Source organism: Danio rerio, chromosome 5 (genome assembly GCF_049306965.1).
Source record: "Danio rerio strain Tuebingen ecotype United States chromosome 5, GRCz12tu, whole genome shotgun sequence".
Lineage (NCBI taxonomy): Eukaryota > Metazoa > Chordata > Actinopteri > Cypriniformes > Danionidae > Danio > Danio rerio.
Genome location: NC_133180.1, coordinates 28,845,185 through 28,857,491, shown reverse-complemented (window position 1 = coordinate 28,857,491; position 12,307 = coordinate 28,845,185). Strand labels below are relative to the sequence as shown.

General features: G+C 37.3%; 1 long non-coding RNA gene across 3 annotated transcripts in view; it reads left to right on the top strand.

The window, feature by feature from the left end:
• The window catches only part of LOC141385822 (uncharacterized), an 82,800-nt gene that overhangs the window by 9,597 nt on the left and 60,896 nt on the right, over nt 1-12,307 (top strand). For all 3 annotated transcript variants that reach the window (XR_012406893.1, XR_012406894.1, XR_012406892.1), the window contains exon 2: nt 5,049-5,172. This is a non-coding gene — a long non-coding RNA (uncharacterized lncRNA). The remainder of the gene's footprint in view (nt 1-5,048; nt 5,173-12,307) is intronic.

The following is a 12,307-nucleotide window of genomic DNA, read 5'->3' as shown; positions in this document are numbered from 1 at the left end:
TTGTGTCCTCATATACTATACCCAAACTCTACCCTTAAACTCAACATTTTCTGGAAACAATCAGTATTTTTACATTCTCAAAATACTTCAGTGTATGTGATTTACGAGCCATTCTCTTTATGAGGGCCGAGTATTGCCATACTTGTGGGGACATTTGGTCCCTATGACGTAAGGAATACAAGATACACACACACAAATCGGTATGAACACTTTTGTTATGTCACTGAGGCCTTCATCACTTCAATTTTCCTCCCACCTGGAGTTCTTTTCTCAGTCTCTTGTTCTTTAGACTTTAGGGTAATTTTAATAATTGATGCCCTCATGGTGAGAGCAATTATGTAATTCCAGCAACTAATTGCATGTAAGTGTTAGAGACTATAGGAATGCATTGCAGTGACTCAACTGGCGGGACGCACTTAATCAGAGGTGTAGGGGTCACCCTGTTCTAATCCTACCTTTAACGATAGCTCAATAGCGCTTTTCGGGAGCCCAGTAGATGAATACTGATGAACGATAGGGGTGCTGTGTGGAGACACCACTAAGCTTTTTGCAAATCACAGCCATGCTGCTACCTTTTATCTGCCAAACTCTGACAAAATCCAAACGCAAGCTCCCGAAAATCACCTAGGCAACCAGCTTTAGCATTCCAATTATCCATCCTCTGACATCCCGATATGGAGTCTGTTTGAATTACCGCAGTAAGAGCTTCTCTGTTGCACTTCAGCACACATGCTTCTTGTTTTAGCTTAGGTTTGGATGCGATCAATCCACTCGTTCATGTGAAGAAGCCTTTGAAAGTGTTTATTGCATCTCACCATCCACCAAAACCTGCTCGCCAAAGTAAAATCTAAACAAATCGCTCCTGTTTAGTCTATTGATTAATGCAGCGACATGTCAAGGTGGATCTGGGCTTTCTCATGACTTTTAGTGCTATCGTTTAAATGCAGGCAAATTCGAACGCCAAATAAACACACTTGGGATTTAGATCTTCTACGCACATTTACAGTAAATGTAAGCATTACTGTTGACGATCACAGGCGTCAATCAAACTCGAAACGACAAGAGCTTTAAACATCAACAGGAACGTTTAAGACTTGTTTTTAGAGATAACAGTGGGTTGCTATGAGTCTTTGTTTAATTTTATGTTTCTCTTTCCCGCCTTGTTTTCCAGCCTCATGGAAGTCATCACAGTTAAAATAGGAGGTTTGTTAAACTGTTTGTTTAAACAATGTTTTTTAACAAGATTTATGGGTCCGTTATCTTGAATATTTTATCAAAATAAAGGCAACTGGTAATTGTCTTGGTGGATTTGTAAATAATTACCTGCGTCGAGTAGCAAGCTGTGATGATAGTGCTGTGTAACTGGATGCTTTTGAACGTGGGCTTGAAATATCACCTTCTGATGTCATTCTGGGTTTTAATTAATTTTGTGCTGTCGTTCACACAGGTATTCTTTCATGCAGATACAATACCATGTTATCGTGCACAGATGAAGAACTTAATCTTCAATACTTTTGATACCTTGTTATCTCCGTTCCCCTCAGAAAGCAATAAACCTTTCAGCACAATAATCACATGTCTGTTTCACACATTTGTGCATCGATGCACATTACCCTCAGCAAAATAAACAATGAATATAATGTCATCTTTCATGTATTATGTATTTCATAAAAAAACCCTGTTTGTTATTAAATGAATATTTAATGAATGAATTGCATCGTTAACCTTTAATTTTGAGACCACATCATTCCACCAGGAAAGAAAGTCTCGTCTTGCTGGAGAGTCATGTTTGTTAACAATAAATATATATTTTTAATTCAACTGTATTTTTTAATAAGTATTATATTTAGTGATCTTTTGTTTATGTTTTCAAATCATATTAGGGCTTCTCAGTCTTTTGATCGTGACAAATTTACCAAAGTAACTAATTTTGACCTTTTCTGTTTTGAAATAACATGTTGCCTGGGTTGGTCTTGTATAAAAAACAGGTCTCCCAGAATTAGATATTTTATGGGTTTATTTTTATGTATTAATTCTTATAGGGTGTCTCAGTGGTTTGCACTGTTGTCTTACTGCAAGAAGGTTGCTGGTTGCTGAAATCCCGGTTGGACCAGGTTGCATTTCTGTTTGGAGTTTGCATGTTCGTACTTTGTTTCCGTGGGTTTCCTCCGGGTGCTCCCGTTTCCCCCACAGTCCAAAGACATGAGCTAAAGGCGAATTAGGTATACAAAAATTGTCGATAATGTGAGTGTGTGTAATTGAGAGAATGCATGGGCATACTGGATTGCAGCTAGAAGGGCATCCGCTTTGTAAACATAATCCTGAGTAATTGGCAGTTCATTTCTCTGTGATTACACCTGATAAATCAGGGACTAAGCTGAAGGATAGTAAGTGAGTGAAATCTTAGTCACCTTTTTTAGATGTCAAGGTCCCATATTATTATTCAAAATTAATAGAAATGTATAAGAATCACAAGCCACAAACAGCTGGTTATTATGGCATATACACTCACTGGCCACTTTATTAGGTGCACCTGTCCAACTGAATGTTAACACAAATTTCTAATCAGCCAATCACATGGCAGCAACTCAATGCATTTAGGCATGTAGACATTGTCAAGATGATGTGCTTAAGTTCAAACTGAGCACCAGAATGGTAATTTATGTGACTTTGAACGTGGCATGGTTATTGGTGCTAGACGGGCTGGTCTGAGTACTTCAGAAACTGCTGATCTGCTAGGATTTTCACACACAACCATCTTTAGGGTTTACAGAAAATGGTCCGAAAAAGACAAAATATCCAGTGTGCAAATGCCTTGTTAATGCCAGAAGTCAGAGGAGAATGGCCAGTACACTCAATACAACCAGGGTATACAGAAGAGCATCTCTGACCCACATGTCAAAGCTTGAGGCGGATGGGCTACAGCAGCAAAAGACCACACAAGGTGCCACTCTTGTTAGGCAAGAACAGAAAACTGAGGCTACAATTCACGCAAGCTCACAAAAATTGGACAATAGAAGATTGGAAAAACCTCACCTGGTTTGATGAGTCTCAATTTCTGCTGCGACAATTAGATGGTAGGATCAGAATTTGGCGTCAACAACATAAAAGCATGGATCCAGTTTGGCTTTTATTAAAGGTTTAGGCTGGTGGTGGTGTAAGGGTGTGGGGGATATTTTCTTGGCACACTTTGGGCCCATTAGTACCAATTGAGCATCATGTCAAAGCCACAGCCTACCTGAGTACTGTTGCTGACCATGTCCATCCCTTTATGACCACAGTGAACCCATCTTCTGATGGCTACTTCCAGCTGGATGACACACCATGTCATAAAGCACAAATCATTTTAGACTGGTTTCTTGAACATGACAATGAGTTCACAGTACACAAACCTCCACAGTCGCCAGAACTCAATCCCACCGTTGGAGCTATAGAGCAACTTTGGGATTAGGTGGAAAGGGAGATTTGCATCATGGATGTGTAGCCAACAAATCTGCAGCAACTTCAGACCAAAATCTCTGAGGAATATTTGCAGTACCTTGTTGAATCTATTCCCTTAAGGATTAAGGTAGTTTTGAAGGCAAAAGGGGATCCAATTCGGTTCTAGTAAGGTGTACCTAATAAAGTGGCCGGTGAGTGTATATTACAGTATAAAAAAATGTCTGTCATGTTCTTCAAAAGCCATTGTTTACAAATGTGACAGTTTAGACGGTTATGACTAAAGTAAACATAGTATTTTATTGATGGCATGGAATCTTTATATAAGATTAACATTGTGGACTATTATTACAGAAAGTTGTAATAATAGGATATTCCATGCCCCTAAACAAGATGGTCAAAAAAACAGACTGTGAATAGTTGCATTATATGTCAGTGAAGGGCAGCACGGTCTAAAGACATGTGGTATGGATGAAATGGGTAAACAAAATTGGCTGTAGTGTATGAGTATGTGAATGTGAGAGTGGATGGGTGTTTCACAGTACTGGGTTGCGGCTGGAAGGGCATCCGCCATATAAAACATACAGTGTGACTGGCGGTGGTGATCCCTGTTAAATAATAGTCTAAGCCAAAGAAAATGGAATGAATGAATGTGTCAGTGAGACAGCCTCTGGATCCTTATAGCCAGTATTAGCCACACAGTCTGGACCTTCTGACAACTTTGACACTACCAACACTGCTTATAGCCTTGACCATACATATTCAAGCTCTTGTATCTTCAATCTTAAACTTGTAAATGAAATGTTTTGTTTATACCAAACAAGCGATTTGGTATTATATAGTAATGAAGACATTTTTAGCTGCAGATGTTTTCATGGTAACTTAAACAGTTTCGAGAAGCAAGGGAGAGAATGGAAAACATAAAAGTAGCAGTTTAATTCGGTGGTCACAAAAAAGAGCAAAGGAAGTAAAGAAGAGAAACAGAAAGAGCGATCAATGGGGACTTTTGTAGAGTTACAGTACCATTTGAGTTTGTGCCGCACATAGAGGAACACCTGCTGCTATCAGACATGTAGGCATCCAGCCATGATGCTGTCTTTCTGTTCCCACAATTGTTCCTGCTATTCTCTTGCTGGCTTTTTTACCTTCAGAAACTAGCTCTTTGTATTTTTTTCCCCATTTTTGCAGGAGCGATTATGCATAAATCCCAGTGTGTGTGGAATGCTTTTTTTTACTCCACCACATAACACTCTTAGTTAGCCCGTGTAAATGCACGATACCCATGACAATCTGGACATGACGACATTGACTGAAAGCCCCCAAGAGAGGCGGCTGATTAACTTCTGCGTGGATCATTCAAAGAAGGGTGGTTAGTGTAACCTCAGTGTAAATGGCGTTAAGGAAGGAGACAAATTCATAAAAAGGACTCGAACCCTAGAGGCAAATATGCAAAAAGAGAAATATCTTCTTATTTGAGCAACACTTTCTTTGAATAATAAGCCTTTGACGGCTTTTCCCAAGTGAGTTTGGTTTCAAAGGAGGTTCAATTAACTAACAGCTTTGCTTACTCATTACTAATACATATTTTTCCTTTTTCTTTCTTGGCCCAGAGGTCCTCATTAGCTATGGAAGGTCTGCTGGATCCAGTCTACCTGTGACCCCAGACCACCTGCTCTGCCTGCCTGTTCTCGCTCCTCATCTGTGTGTTTCCCACCAAGCCTGGCCTCATCACTGGTACGTAAACTCCACATGACAAACTCTCGCTGACCTCAATTGTCATCACATCACACTGTGCTGAAGAAGATACTACAATAGTTTAATAGTTAGAAAACAGTGTCCACAAACTCCAAGCTACATGTCGCTCACAATAGTTTAATAGTTAGAAAACAAAGTAGGCTTACAAAAACTGTGAAGGACTTTGAATGAATTTTTGATAGCAGCATTAAACTTGACAAGATAATCACTCGTTTGAAGAGATAATTGAACAAAATTGCTCTAAATACAGCAGAAAAGAGAATACATGTTTCAGACAAAAACCTACAGAAGTCTTGAATGGCAGCATTTGACAAAATGTTTTACTTGAAATAAGACACTAAATACTGCGGGAATGTGGAGTAAAATGAAAGCTTCAAAATTCATTTTGAAATTTAATAGGGAAAATGACAATGCAATATATATGGCAATGTATTTATGCATTTTTTTAAAATATAGAAATATAATGTATATAAAAATAAGTTTGGTGCAAAATAATGAAAATCCAAAAATCACAAAACAAAGTTTTAATATGTAGAAATAGTGAAATACACAGAATGAAATTTACATTTTAAAACTGTACATAGATCTTTAAATTTGCACCAAACTTGCTCTAAATATACAGAAATACATTGCCATTTTATTACATTTCCGTTTTGCATACATCATTCATTCATTCATTTTCGACTTCATTTTCCCCTTATTAAGCAGGGGTTGCTACAGCTCAAAACATAATAGACAAAGCTGTGGATTGTGAACTACAACCTTTAAGTATTTTTATTTGTTAGTTGGTTCAGCTGTGTCCTATGTGTCCTCATTTTCTGTCTGATTCAGGCTCAAACTGATATAGCTAACAAACTCTGACTAACAGTGTTTACATAGCAGAGGCAAAGTGCATGCTTGTAGGGGCGTGATGCTTTACTGGTGACGTTGAGCCAATCTATAGACCTTTTTCTTGGAACACAAAATTACCCATGATGCTTTGCGTGTATGCGCAAGGAGAATGCTAAGAACTTCCGGTCAGCAGCTGATGCATGTAACAGTCACATTTGGACAGCTTTGAAACGATAGTTTTAATTTATTTTACCAGCTTTTATCATCTTTGAACTAATTCTGTTGTCCATCAGCACCATCTCCTGGACTGATCATTTAAAAAAATCCATCTAATAGGATGGAAAACAGCTGCTGTGAGGCGTTTTTCCCTCGTTGTCAGACGGCATCTTCTGCCGTTTAAATGAAGCCTTGTCATCGCTAAAGTCAACAGTTTCTCTTTCTTTCAAATATATAACCAGCCCAAACAAATGTAGTTCACCAATATGTTTGACAGACACATACGCAGCCTGTACTGTCTCACTGACTCACTGATTTAATAACTGTTACACCGTGAAAATATAGGCGTGTCATTTCGATATGACAGAAAAACACAAACCGTGGAAAAAACAACACATGAAATGAAACATAAATGGCTCGCGATTAGAATGAACAACAAATCAGCCTGCAGAGGATCAGTAACAGACTTTTATTGGTCATTTTTGTAAATTGCATGACTTACATAAGTTTCATGCTAATAATACGGTTTGCTCTATAATGCAGCGAAGTTTTGCGTTTGTGTGTGTGTGTGTTCCCGGCCTTTCAGCTGTTAGCTCAGCGGCTCTTCAATACACACACACACACACACACACACACTGTATTTCTGACGGCAGACACGTGAACTAGGAAAATGTTTTTCTCGTATTACTGACGGGCTGAACCACATCTGACAGATTAAAATGGTGTTAACAGACACATTTCTAAGTTGTGTGACACAAAAACACTCTGTAATATATTAAAAACGCTATTAAAACCCATTTTCGGAGCGCAAATTAACAGTTGTAAACGCTGTAAACGGAAGTTTTTAGCATTCTACTGGAAGACGCTGGTCGCTATGGCGCCCACCATGCAGCAGCCATGTTAGCTGAGCTGTACATAATCAGTAGGATATATGAAAAAATAACGGAAGTTTAAAGTAAAGCATGAGCACACATTGCTTTGCATCTTATAAACACTAACAAGCCTTAAAAATACATTTTGGACCACCCCTTTAAAAATCTGCCTCGTAATCATAATTTCAACTGAAACTGTAGTGAATTGTGTGTACCTATAGGTCTGTTTTTTTGTTTATGTTTTTGAGTTTGGAAAGGTGCTGGGACTCAAGAAAAACAATTAGTTTTTTTTAAACTGGCTTAAAGAACCACTTGAGTAAACAGTGAATTTGATTGTTAGTGGCTGTAAAGCAGCAGAAACAATGATTGATTGTTTTGTTACCCTCCATCATTATTTGCTGGAAATCGCTACATCTTTTCCAGTCCGCTAGAAGATTATCAGCTCCTTATAAGGCTGCTTCCTTACTTTTAGCCGCTGTTAATGTTGATTGCTTGTCTAAGATTTATATTTTGTTTTTTAAGATAAATGGTACTGCAGAATAATGTGATGCAGTGATCTGAACTGAACTTAAGTAAATACATGCACACGGAGAAAGAAACCATAAGCACATTTTCAAGTGCAAAAATATGCGTGAACCTGAAAAAATTTTTTTTGAAGAATGCCATCAGTTCTTTTCTCACATTTGTATATGTGTGTGTGTGTGTGTGTGTGTGTGTGTGTGTGTGTGTGTGTGTGTGTGTGAGAGAGAGAGAGAGAGAGAGAGAGAGAGAGAGAGAGAGTGTTTTGGTGTGCTTTCCTGAGAGATGTCTAAATTTAGTTATAAAAAGTTTTAGATAAGCTCTCACTTCTGTGGCAGCGAAGGGAAGGTGTTGATTTTGTTCCACTACATTAAACTCTATTTTGAGAAAGTAAAGGACAGCTTGTGGTTGGATGTTTGGATTATACTTTAATGAACATGCTGCACAAAAACAAACAAAAAGGAATGGCAAACTTAGTAAACATGTCAAAACTGCACATATATAAAGCATATATACTGTATAAGGAGAGAGAAATAAACAAATTGATTTGATTTCGTTTGGATTTGGAGGATCCACTTGTGATCCACTCTTGATGTGGAAATCATTTGCTTTAAAATATTTAGAAATGTATATCATGCCATGGTTCCTGACAATATTTCTAGAACCAGCAAACCAGAAATCTGATTGGCAGAAATCAGGTTCTGTGATTTAACTCGCCAGGTGCTCTGGGCCTCTGGTCAGCCTTTCCGAGCTGTATGCTGGTTGTATCTAATTGTAATTTCAGAGATTTTATTATCTGAGGATGCAACAGCATTGAGTAATTAGACAGTTGTGATTCTCCAATGATTCTGTTCTGCTTAGCGTATACATACACTAAAGAAGTTTGAGTTTAGTGGATTTGATTGATTAATTGATTGACTGACTGATTGATTGATTGATTGATTGATTGATCGGTTGATTGATTGATTGATTGATTGATCGGTTGATTGAAGAATTTTATGCTTTTATTTAAAAAGGATGTATCAATGTAATAATTAAATTTATATGTTTGTTGTAAACATTTTTAATAATGCCAAACAATACTAATTTGTGCATCTCCTGACTTGCATATGCAGCCATGTTGCTGTTGTAGCTGGTGTATTCTGTGAAATTTTCGCACCCTTTGGTTTCTAGTGTGGTCCTGGAAAATCTTCATTTCAAGGGCAAAAGGAAGGGCTAGGGTAGAAATGGGATTGGGCCTAAATACATTATTTCATTTTCTTTTCGGCTTAGTCCCTCTATTAATCAGGGGTCGCCACAGCGGAATGTACCGCCAACTTATTCAGCATATGTTACAGTGGATGCCCTTCCTGCTGCAACCCATCACTGGCAAACATCCATACACACTCATTCACACACATACACTACGGACAATTTAGCTTACCCAGTTGACCTGTACTGCATGTTTTTTGGACTTGTGGGGGAAACCGGAGCACTCAGAGGAAACCTACACGGACACAGAGAGAAAATGCAAACTCCACACAGGAATGGTAGCTAACCCAGCCAGGGTTTGAACCATCGATCTTCTTGCTGTGAGGCGATTGTGCTACCCACTGCGCCACTGTGCTGCCCCTAAATGTATTACATATTTCTAATTTATTTTTATGATCATCATTGTTTGTAAAGTAATTACTCATCAAAATATGTAAATCCATCAATATTTGTAATGTGTGCTCTCCTAGGCTAAAAGCCGCAATGGAGCTATTTGGATGATTCAATAACAGAAATAACTGCATTTTAAAATCGATCAAAAAATAGAAGTAAGGGTCATTTTAATTGCAATTATTTATTACAATACGGCTGTTTTTACTGTAGTCTTTCTAAAATAAATGCAGCCTTGCTAGAAGGGAAAATAAATAACTAAATAGATACAATTTTAAAAGGTTTAAAAACTGTTTAAACCCCAAGTTGTGAAGTTAAAGAAAAAATACATAAGGGGAAATTTATTAAAGAACCAATCAGAGATACTAATATTTATGAGTCTTTCTTAATGTAATCTTAATGCAATTTAAAAAATCCTAGAAATGATTGAATCACACTGACAAGTTTTGATCATTTTTCAGTGTAATATCAAATGACAGAGCAACCACAAAGAAATATGTTTCCCCCCATTTTTTAAAATGGCACTGCAAAAAAAAAATCTGTATTGTTCCCTGTTGCATTTCTTCGACAGGTCATTTCTTACCAAGAGCTGACAAAATAGAAATGTGAAAACATCCAATTTGATCAGCAATAACAGAAACCTGTGACTACACTCTTGCCCCAAGCAAAAAGACCTGAAGGTTTTCATGCATATTTGCGTATGCATAAATGTGCATGCGTATATCTTCGTGAATGTCAAAGTTGTTTTCTGAGCGCTGCATCCAGCTGGCTGGGATCTAGCAATAGTCTTTTAATTCCATTACTGAAGGAAGGGTGAAATGCACACAGAGAAACAGGCCCTCCATCAATATGTCATATCTGTTATATTACCATCCACTGGCTCCCTGCACATACTCAGTAGGACTCCAGCTGTCTTCGAGACCATTGATTTAGGTACAGGAACCCACTCTGTTCCGAAATGGCTCCCTCAAGACAACAGTTTGTTCTCACCTTCATATTTGCTAATGGATTACGTTTTATAATACGACACTTACCTTCTCAATATATATTCTGCTTGTTGCAGTGACAAACTAATTATTCATTCCTAGGTGTATTTACTAAAATGGCAGGGGAAGATGCTAATAGTACGGTTTGTGGCTTTTAGTATCCATCATAGCTGAGCATTTCAATGCATAAAAGGTACTTGTTGCAGTCAATACGGTGTTTATATTTCCAGCTGTGGAACAGGACATAATGCACCTGCTCCCATCAGCGTGGTAGTTCACACCATTACTGGCTCTCGCCGTGTTTCAGCTAATGTATTGAGACAGAGAATGGCGTGTAATGCAGAAGTCAGCTGTCAGAATTCTTCATACAAAACACAATAGACTGAAAAAAAAAAAAAAAAAAGAGGGAGAGAAATTTATGGTAAAAAATGCAGCTGTGGTCGCTGTGAAATGTAAAGTAGCAACATTAGCAAAAAGAGACCATTAGAGAAAAAAAATCTTTTTCTATAAATGATTGCAGTATTTATAATAATTGATTTTTTCAATGCAAGTCATTTTTTTTTTTTTAACACATAATTCTCCTAAAATCAAAATCAAAAATGTAAGTTCCTCTGCCAAAGAAAACTTTTCTCCTCCGGGATGATGTGGTTACGGGTGTGTGGGCTGGAAAACGAGGCAGTCATATGAGATCAGTCAATAGCAACAGTAAACAACAATAATCCAGCAGTGCAAACTATTTTCTTGGCAATCATTAAAAAAAAAAAGCTCTTGCGACCACAAATATTTAAAAAAGTTATAAGCTGCTCTCTTTTACTCATTTTGAATAAATATTTACTTTGTAAACACTAAAAAACTGACATACTGTATGGCACTGATTCCCAAAGTGGGGGTCGGGACCCCCTGGGGGGTCATGGGACAGTGACAGGGGGTCCCTTGGTGATTTCCGAAAGTCAAATAAATTTTATTATACTATTAGAATACCATATTTTATCCATAACGCACAGAAGAGAAGCTGTTAATAGTTACATAAAAAACAAAACATGCAAATAAAAAACCGTCAGCCTTTCAGTTATTTTTTCATAGGATTGTGTGTTTACGTTAGATTAACAGCACAGCTATACTGTCAAATGGAGCAGATTGATTTTATAGCACCAGATTAAAGTTTGACATCTTTATGGAAATCAAATACATAAAAAAAAACAGGCCACAACTGAATATTGAGAAGGATCTCTGATAGGCGCTCTCCAAACTTAAACTAAGAATAGAATTAAATGTTGTGCCCACCAGTCTCTTTAGGTGAGGTTACTATTAAATTAAACAAATTAATGAATGACAATAAATATGATATGGCTGTAAACCTGTTGCACTTTTTTTGTGTTGTAAATATGCTTGTGTTTATATAGGCCTATTGTTGTGTGCGCCACATTTGTATATTTATAACCACCTTCAAGAAATGCTGGGGTCGCGAGTCACTGGCATTGTTATTTTGGGGGTCACAGGCTGAAAAGTTTCTCCTGCTGTTTGGTATGAATGTGTGTAGTATGACTGTGATTCTTTTGTCACACACTGTTAGCCATCTACTGTATAGTAAGTATGCCAAGTACATTTAAAGGATTAGTTCACTTTAAAAAATGTCATCATGTACTCACTGTTCATTTCAGTTTTTGTGTTGAGCACAAAAGACGATATGACTTCCATGTTATTCGTTTTTCAACTGTGGTATATAATGGGTCACAACAACCAGCATTCTACAAAGTATGTGTTCAACAGAAGAAATAAACTTTTAAAGTTTTAAAACAACAAGTTTTAATTTGTTCTTTGATTTTAACTTGATTTGGTCACGTAAAGAAAACTGGCCTTCAAAGTTGTTAACTTAATTTCCATACATTTAAATGGGTATGTTATGTTTTAGCCTGGTTCAGTAAGGTCAATCACAAATCAATTTTAATCAATATTCTTTTAACTACTCTTTTAAATAAGACTTGAAATAAAAGGGCATTTAAAACAATAAAACCATTCTGAAGTCACCCGTCCATGCATTTATTCCAT